Below are 6,801 nucleotides of genomic sequence, written 5' to 3'. Positions count from 1 at the left end.
TAAGTCTGAACGGAATGACTGAGTTTTCTGCCTGGCAGAGACTTGAAAAAGAGTAGCATCAATCCCTATGAAATCTTGAAACTCATTTATTTCCAATCTTTGGCCTTATGTAGGGGTTTATGCTGGAAAATACTGGAAACCAGGAAATCCGCTTCCTGCCTCTCTGTTGACTGTCTTCTCCCTGGTCTCACCTCTCCTCTCTCTCCACTAGTGCCCACCCATCCTCCAAGCACATAGCACAAGGTATTTGGAAGAGCTTTGGGTGGAGAATTCCAGTCAAACCAATTATATCCAAATTGGTACTGTTACAAGATCTATCATGTTGGTCTTCTACGATAGCTATAATTGAAATCTCTCTAAAAATTGCTTGGAAAATTGAGAACAGTAAACATATGTTTTTATACTTGCTTGACAATCAGAGATCATCACAATTAAATTCACATGCTTTTGGTTTTTTATGCCATTGTGTGACTGTACTATATAATATCTTAATTGTGCTTTTTAAAAAATTTTTAGAATGTTTACATTTTATTTTCAAATTTATAATTTTTGTCTTCTCCATCAATTTCTAGGTTTTCTTTTTGTTGCTCAAGCTGTATGTTTCATTGTCAGACTCTCTTCAGATTGTACTTGCTAAGCTGTTTGAGGTTGAGAAGCAAATGAACAGTATATAGAACCTGTCCTGGGGATCAAAATGAAAGTTATTCTTTTTTTAAATGGGTCAGTTATTTAATTAGGTTCTTTGTAAGAAATTTAGAATAGCAATTTGTGAGGGAAAACACCAATTTGTGAGGGTAAACTTCATTTGTGAGAGAAAACTCAGAGCAGAGGCAGCCCTGAAGCTGAGAAACAGCCTTGATTTTTGGCAGAATTTGCGAGTCCACAGTTTTCTGATCACCTTGCATTGCTCTGTAATCGCGTATTTCTCTTTCTCACTGTCGAAGATCTCACTCTCCTGGTGTCTGGGCTTCCACAACTTCTTCTTCTTTGAAATAAGCATCAGTGAGATGTTTGGGGATTTTCACACTGCTGATATCAGTTTTGGTAGAAGTGGATGTGACGAATTTTTGGTGTGTTCTATACAGGGGAACTCCATTGAGGGACAGAGGTCCAGTCACCCGTAGCAAGCCACTGCTCATTTGCTTCAGGAAAACTACCCTTTTGTCTCTGTGACGCCCAGTGAGGATGATCAAAATGGTCCCAGGGGTGATGCTAGCTGCAGTTTTCTCACATGCTGAATGAAAGGTTTTTTTGTCATGGCTCAACAGCTTTTGAGGCACATCTTCAGTAGGATGATACCTAGGCATTTTGGGTACCACCATTCTTGTCACCACCAACTGGTTTTGTGACGGTTGCAAGAACCTTCTTTTTCTTTTCAATCCTGGATTTAGCTGCCGAATACCTCCTCTTGTATGTGCCCTTTCTGGAATGCATAGGTGATCGGGAGTATCTGCTAATTCCTCTGACTAGGGTAGGATTTCAGCTGCAGTGGGGCTTCCCCTTCTTCGGCGTTTTAGCCTATGGGTTACCCTTCTTAGTCTTGCCACCAGCGGCATCAGCTTTCTTGGCTTCAAGTTTCTTCTCTTTAGCATCCTGTTCCTCAGCTTTTTCGTCCGCCATCTTGCAAGATGGGAAAGAGAACTAAGTCCCTTAAATGAAAGTATTTTAACAGGTATTTTACTCACTAGCGAATTTCTCTTCTATTGATTTATTTTCTTCCCCAATCTGTATCTTTGTTTTGTTACCCAGGATTCTTGAGAAAAATAAAACCTGATAAATTTCTGTAGTTCAAACATTATTTTGTTAGTATTTTTTTAAACTGTTATGCTATATATGTTTTAACATGTCTTACTTCATTTTTTTGTTTTCTCTTTCTAACACTGACATCTTCTAAGAACATACACATATACACACACATTCTCACACAGTTTACTCCTACAAATAGTACTATATTGAGATATATATTCTTTTAGGTAAAACTAGTGTTGCCAAAAATATTTACAAAAAATAATATTTTGTAAAATATGTCCAAAAATAATTAGTGTTACCAAAAATTATTATTTACAAAAAATAATGTACCTGTCTACTCTTTCATGACCAAACATGTTAAAATTATTGTTCCCAGGAAAATAGTATTTTTTTAAATGAATTCTTATAATCCATCAGATAAGGAAAACTAAGTTATCCACAATTTAGATCCAAGTAGGATAACAACAGCACCTTTCATTGATAAAATGCTTCCATATATGACTGCCTTTTATTAGAGAAGTTAATTAGAGAAGAAAGTATGTTTGCATACTTATTTAGTGATTGATATAGCCAAAGATCAGTTGAGTGCAATTCTAACCAAAGCTAAACTTTTAAATTTTCTAAAAGAACTGTGTCTTTACACAGCCTTTTTTGGTTTGTTTTTACACAGTTGCAGCCTCTTCCATTTGACTTCCAAAATAAGTATCAAGGAAGTGTGAAACATTGCCTTTTTACAATAATGTGTAAAATGTTGTGAATGGTCTTACTTGCAGGGAAAATTTAATTTTTTAAGCACGATTCCATCCTTTCATTTAATTACCTCTGATATAAAATATCTTATTTCTCACTTCAGTCAATTCTTCTTCCAACAAGTGCTAATATAGTGTCAAATTTTGAAAATGATGGCTGTGAGGTTAGGTCCTCTAACAAGGAAAAAACTGTATCTATTTTTTTATACCCAAAATAACCAACAAAGTAAAAAAACAAAAAACAAAACAAAAACCTTCTTTGTGCTAATGTAAAACATAGCAAAAGCAATGTAGTTGGACTAAATTTGCTTTAATTCCTTTAAAATTCATTTTCAGGTACTGAAGAGTCATACAAGCAAAATCAGGCAACAACAGAATTAACTAGCTCCAAAAAACACATTCTCAGCATCTATTTAAAAACACTTGAGAAAGTAAATACTTTTAAAATATTGTTTTGGGGATTCCTAGGTGGCTCAATTGATTAAGTGGCTGCCTTTGGCTCAGTTCATGATGCCAGGGTCCTGAGATCAAGCCCCAAATCGGGCTCCCTGCTCCCTCTGCCTGCCACTCTTACTTGTGCTCTCACTCTATCATTCTATCAAATAAATAAATAAAATCTTTAAAAAAGTAAAAAGTAGGGCGCCTGGGTGGCTCAGTGGGTTAAAGCCTCTGCCTTCGACTCAGGTCATGATCCCAGGGTCCTGGGATCGAGCCCCACATCGGGCACTCTGCTCAGTGGGAGCCTGCTTCCCCCTCTCTCTCTGCCTGCCTGTGATCTCTGTCTGTCAAGTAAAAAACAAACAAACAAACAAACAAACAAAAAAAACCCTTAAAAAATTAAATTAAAAAAAAAGTAAAAAATAAAATAAAATATTGTTTTGTGGTTTCTATGATGAAAAAATTTCAAGGTAGCTGCCCTGAAGTACCATACATGATTTGTCCTGTCCAGTAAAAGCAGATAGAATTAAAGATTTGTAACTATTCTCTATTATACTTTAGCAAAATCCCTTATTTGAAATAAGTGACCAAAGTAAATAGCATATACAAATATTCCTTTCTTTAATCATTGTTTGATTAAAAATAATCTGTTCTTGATTTTTGCTTCAATAAAATAGAGGAGGTCATTAATTTGGTAATACCCATACATGTACAGCTAATAACTTTACTAAGTGAGTCAAAGTGATGGAAAAATTAGCCTAGGCTTCAACAGAGAACTGACTACAAGGTACTAGGAGTTCTGTGGATTCTTTTTTCAGGCTCAGGGCAAGAACTGCTGGTAAAGTTCTTGCATTTTGCATTTGCTAAGGGAGTATTTGTTCAGAGACAACTTTTTACTTGTCAGCTGTCCCTGGTGTTCTAGAGTTGTTTCTATGTTTGATTTGTTATGAAATACTTGAAATACACAATACATGAAAAGAATAACATAATGAATTCCCAGGTGCCTGTCACCCAGATTTAAGAAATGTTAACATTGTGTTTTTTTTTATTTTATATTATTCTTACAGAAATAAAAGATTTACCAATACAGCTTATACCTACTTTGTCTCCTTGCACAAATATCACCTTCCCTTTCTTTTCAGAGAGACTTGGTATCTAATTCTATATTAATATGTAATTCTTTATTACATATGTATATATGTATGAACATATAAAAATAAAATATTTGAAGACTTTTAGGTTTTACATAAATCACATCATACAATAATGTTTTTCCCCATTTTCTTTTTCTGTCAACAGTATACACTCAGGTAATATTGTTTTAGAATTAATGTAACTGTTTCTTTTTATCTACTGATTACTATTCTATTGTATGAATTAATAAATCACAATTTTATTTTTCCATTCTTTATAGATATTTGTTTCCCCATTCTTTATGTTTGCTTATTGTTTAATTTTGGTATTACAAATTATGTTGCAGTGAATACTGCTAAATAAAAACAAATTCAGACTTAGAAAAGAGTGGTATTATTCAGAGGAAATACAATTACCATAGGAAGAACACTGTGGTTTCAGAAATCTGCAAGTATCTCACAGTCAAACAAATAAAACAAAAACCTTCTTATTTTAGGAAAGAGAAGAGAGGAAGGGAGAGAGAAGCAGAATCTTATAAGGGGAAGCTAAACATGTAAAAAGAAATGAGCAGTAGGGTCTGACAAGGAAAGGGTCTTGCTGTGGTCATTCAAGTCCCAGGAGAAGCTGATAAGGGGTACAAATTCCACATTTTGAGTGATTTCATGTTCTTGGGACATACAGAGTACAGGGACCTGTAGGAAGGAGAGACTCCAGACTGAAGTTCGGTTAGGATAAAGCAGAGGATAAGAAATGGGCAATAGTTAACATTTTGTCAGTTCATGAACTGCTTAAGAGACAAAGTTTGTCCTTATATACTATTAGGAGTGGAATAAGAGTACTTATCAGGTCAAAATTGATCCATATAATTTTCAGAGGTTGAGCACCCTTCACATTCTTTTTGGCCTGAAGGACTAGCTGTGTTACATAGTGAGTGTACTATCAGACTGAGAACTGTTGGAAGGATAGTTAATGAGAGTTATATTTAAAAAGAGCAACTGTTAAAGTTTGAACAAGTGAGTAAAATTAAGACTTGAGATTTGGAGGAGCCAACTGAGAAGATCCTAAGATATTGGATCTGAAAGCATATTCATTCAGATGGTAGAATGAGGTTGGCAGTGGCAGTCTCACAAATTCCCCAGTTCACAGTCTGAATGTTTTTGGTGATGGCATAGGACATCAGAGAGTATTCAAGAACATGCACAGCAGTCTTCCCAAGCACTACAGACAACACTGCATAAATGCCCCCCTCAGAAGGCAAGGGTGATGCGTGACACCAGACAATTGTGAAGGGCAATTAGGTGGTTAGTGTGGTTAGCGGTGATGTTGGAACTTCTGGTATAGCGTCATGGATATTTCCTAGAGTAGAGCAAAGAAGATGCAAGAGTTTTGGTAAACTTCCCAAATGCCCGCACAAAACAGTAGCTTCAGATACAGACTATCCACCATGATCTACAGCAGCAGTCAAGTCTTTGAGGTTTGACCACAGAAGGTTAACCTCTTCTTCTAAGGCTTCTTGGGAACCTTGTGAGAATTTCACAGTCTCCTTATAGGACTGGCAGTATGTATATAAGTTTGTAGCTAACATGGTTGTATAGACCTTTGGGGTCATCTGGTACCTAGAAAACTTACAGGTGCAGGTATCCTCACTTTTCACAAGTTTGAATTAGGCTACTTGTCTTCTGTGAAAGACCTACATTAGTACCTGTTTTCACTAACCGAAAGAAATCCAGAGGATTTTCAGTTTAAAAAAAAAAAAAAAAAGACAAAAGTAAAAATAGTGTTCAGTGTGTTTGTTTTGCCGTGAGCTGTTACAAAGACATTGTATACCCCAGCAGCTACAGTGGCACCACCAAGCTCCTTCTCCAGGAAATACACTCATCCTGTCACTGCTATAGCTTTGAACTGTTGTTTGTGAGCATCTGTGCTTTATCTCAATTTATTCTGTGCATCTGTTAGCAAGATATGTCCTGAGGTATCAGAAAAACCCAAGAGAGGTTGTTTTTGGTGTCCGGGAATGTTCAAAAAATTTTCCATATACATTAATGGTAATTGCCTTTTCACTTTGTACTGTTGAGCTTATGAAAGGTTTTATAGGAATGCTGTATTTTCAGATAGCAGAGGAAGTCGGTAATGGAACAGTTAAGGTGAGGAAACAAGGGACGTCTGGCTAAAAATTTGATAAGCGCTAATTAAATTAACTTGATAACAGGATCCAGTTCAGTGAGCAGGCATATGCCAATAGGCATTGCTGTACCTCATTAAAGGCTATCCAGGGTTCACAAAATAAATGTCCCATAGATTTGTGTCTTGGGACTCATGTAAACCCTTTTGATAGAATTGTTGTCTTATCAAGCTGGGAAGAGGAAATTGGTAACTTTGTTGCTTACAGAAATAGTCCCAAGCATACTGGGTAAAATTATGTTTAAAATCATCTCGATCTATTAGGTTCATATGACAGGCCAAGAAATATGTATTTTTTGCTTTCTCATGGGAATAGTGTAGGTGTTTGTGTTGATGGCAAAGTAGGTTTGATTGCAAATACTTAGGCCCATCGAGGATCCCTGGTTATATTACAATGGAAACAGATTGCCTTGTTTGAAATGTATTGAAATTGAAGGAGGTTCTGTTTGAACTTTGGAGTAGAAACCGAAAAGGCCCCTGAGTGATAAGACAAAGGATGCCCTTAAATCTGAGTCTTTATAGGATTTTATGGGAAACCAGAAGGTTCCAA

At 36.1% G+C, this 6,801-nt stretch overlaps 1 pseudogene; it reads right to left on the bottom strand.

The window, feature by feature from the left end:
- Positions 1-725: 725 nt before the first annotated feature.
- LOC132022375 (large ribosomal subunit protein eL6-like) lies at positions 726-1,620 on the bottom strand (annotated as a pseudogene).
- Between the last annotated feature and the right edge of the window lie 5,181 nt (positions 1,621-6,801).

The sequence above is a fragment of the Mustela nigripes genome, chromosome 7 (genome assembly GCF_022355385.1).
Source record: "Mustela nigripes isolate SB6536 chromosome 7, MUSNIG.SB6536, whole genome shotgun sequence".
Taxonomy (NCBI): Eukaryota; Metazoa; Chordata; class Mammalia; order Carnivora; family Mustelidae; genus Mustela; species Mustela nigripes.
The sequence above is the reverse complement of the archived record's forward strand: the minus strand, read 5'-3'. Positions and strand labels throughout refer to the sequence as shown.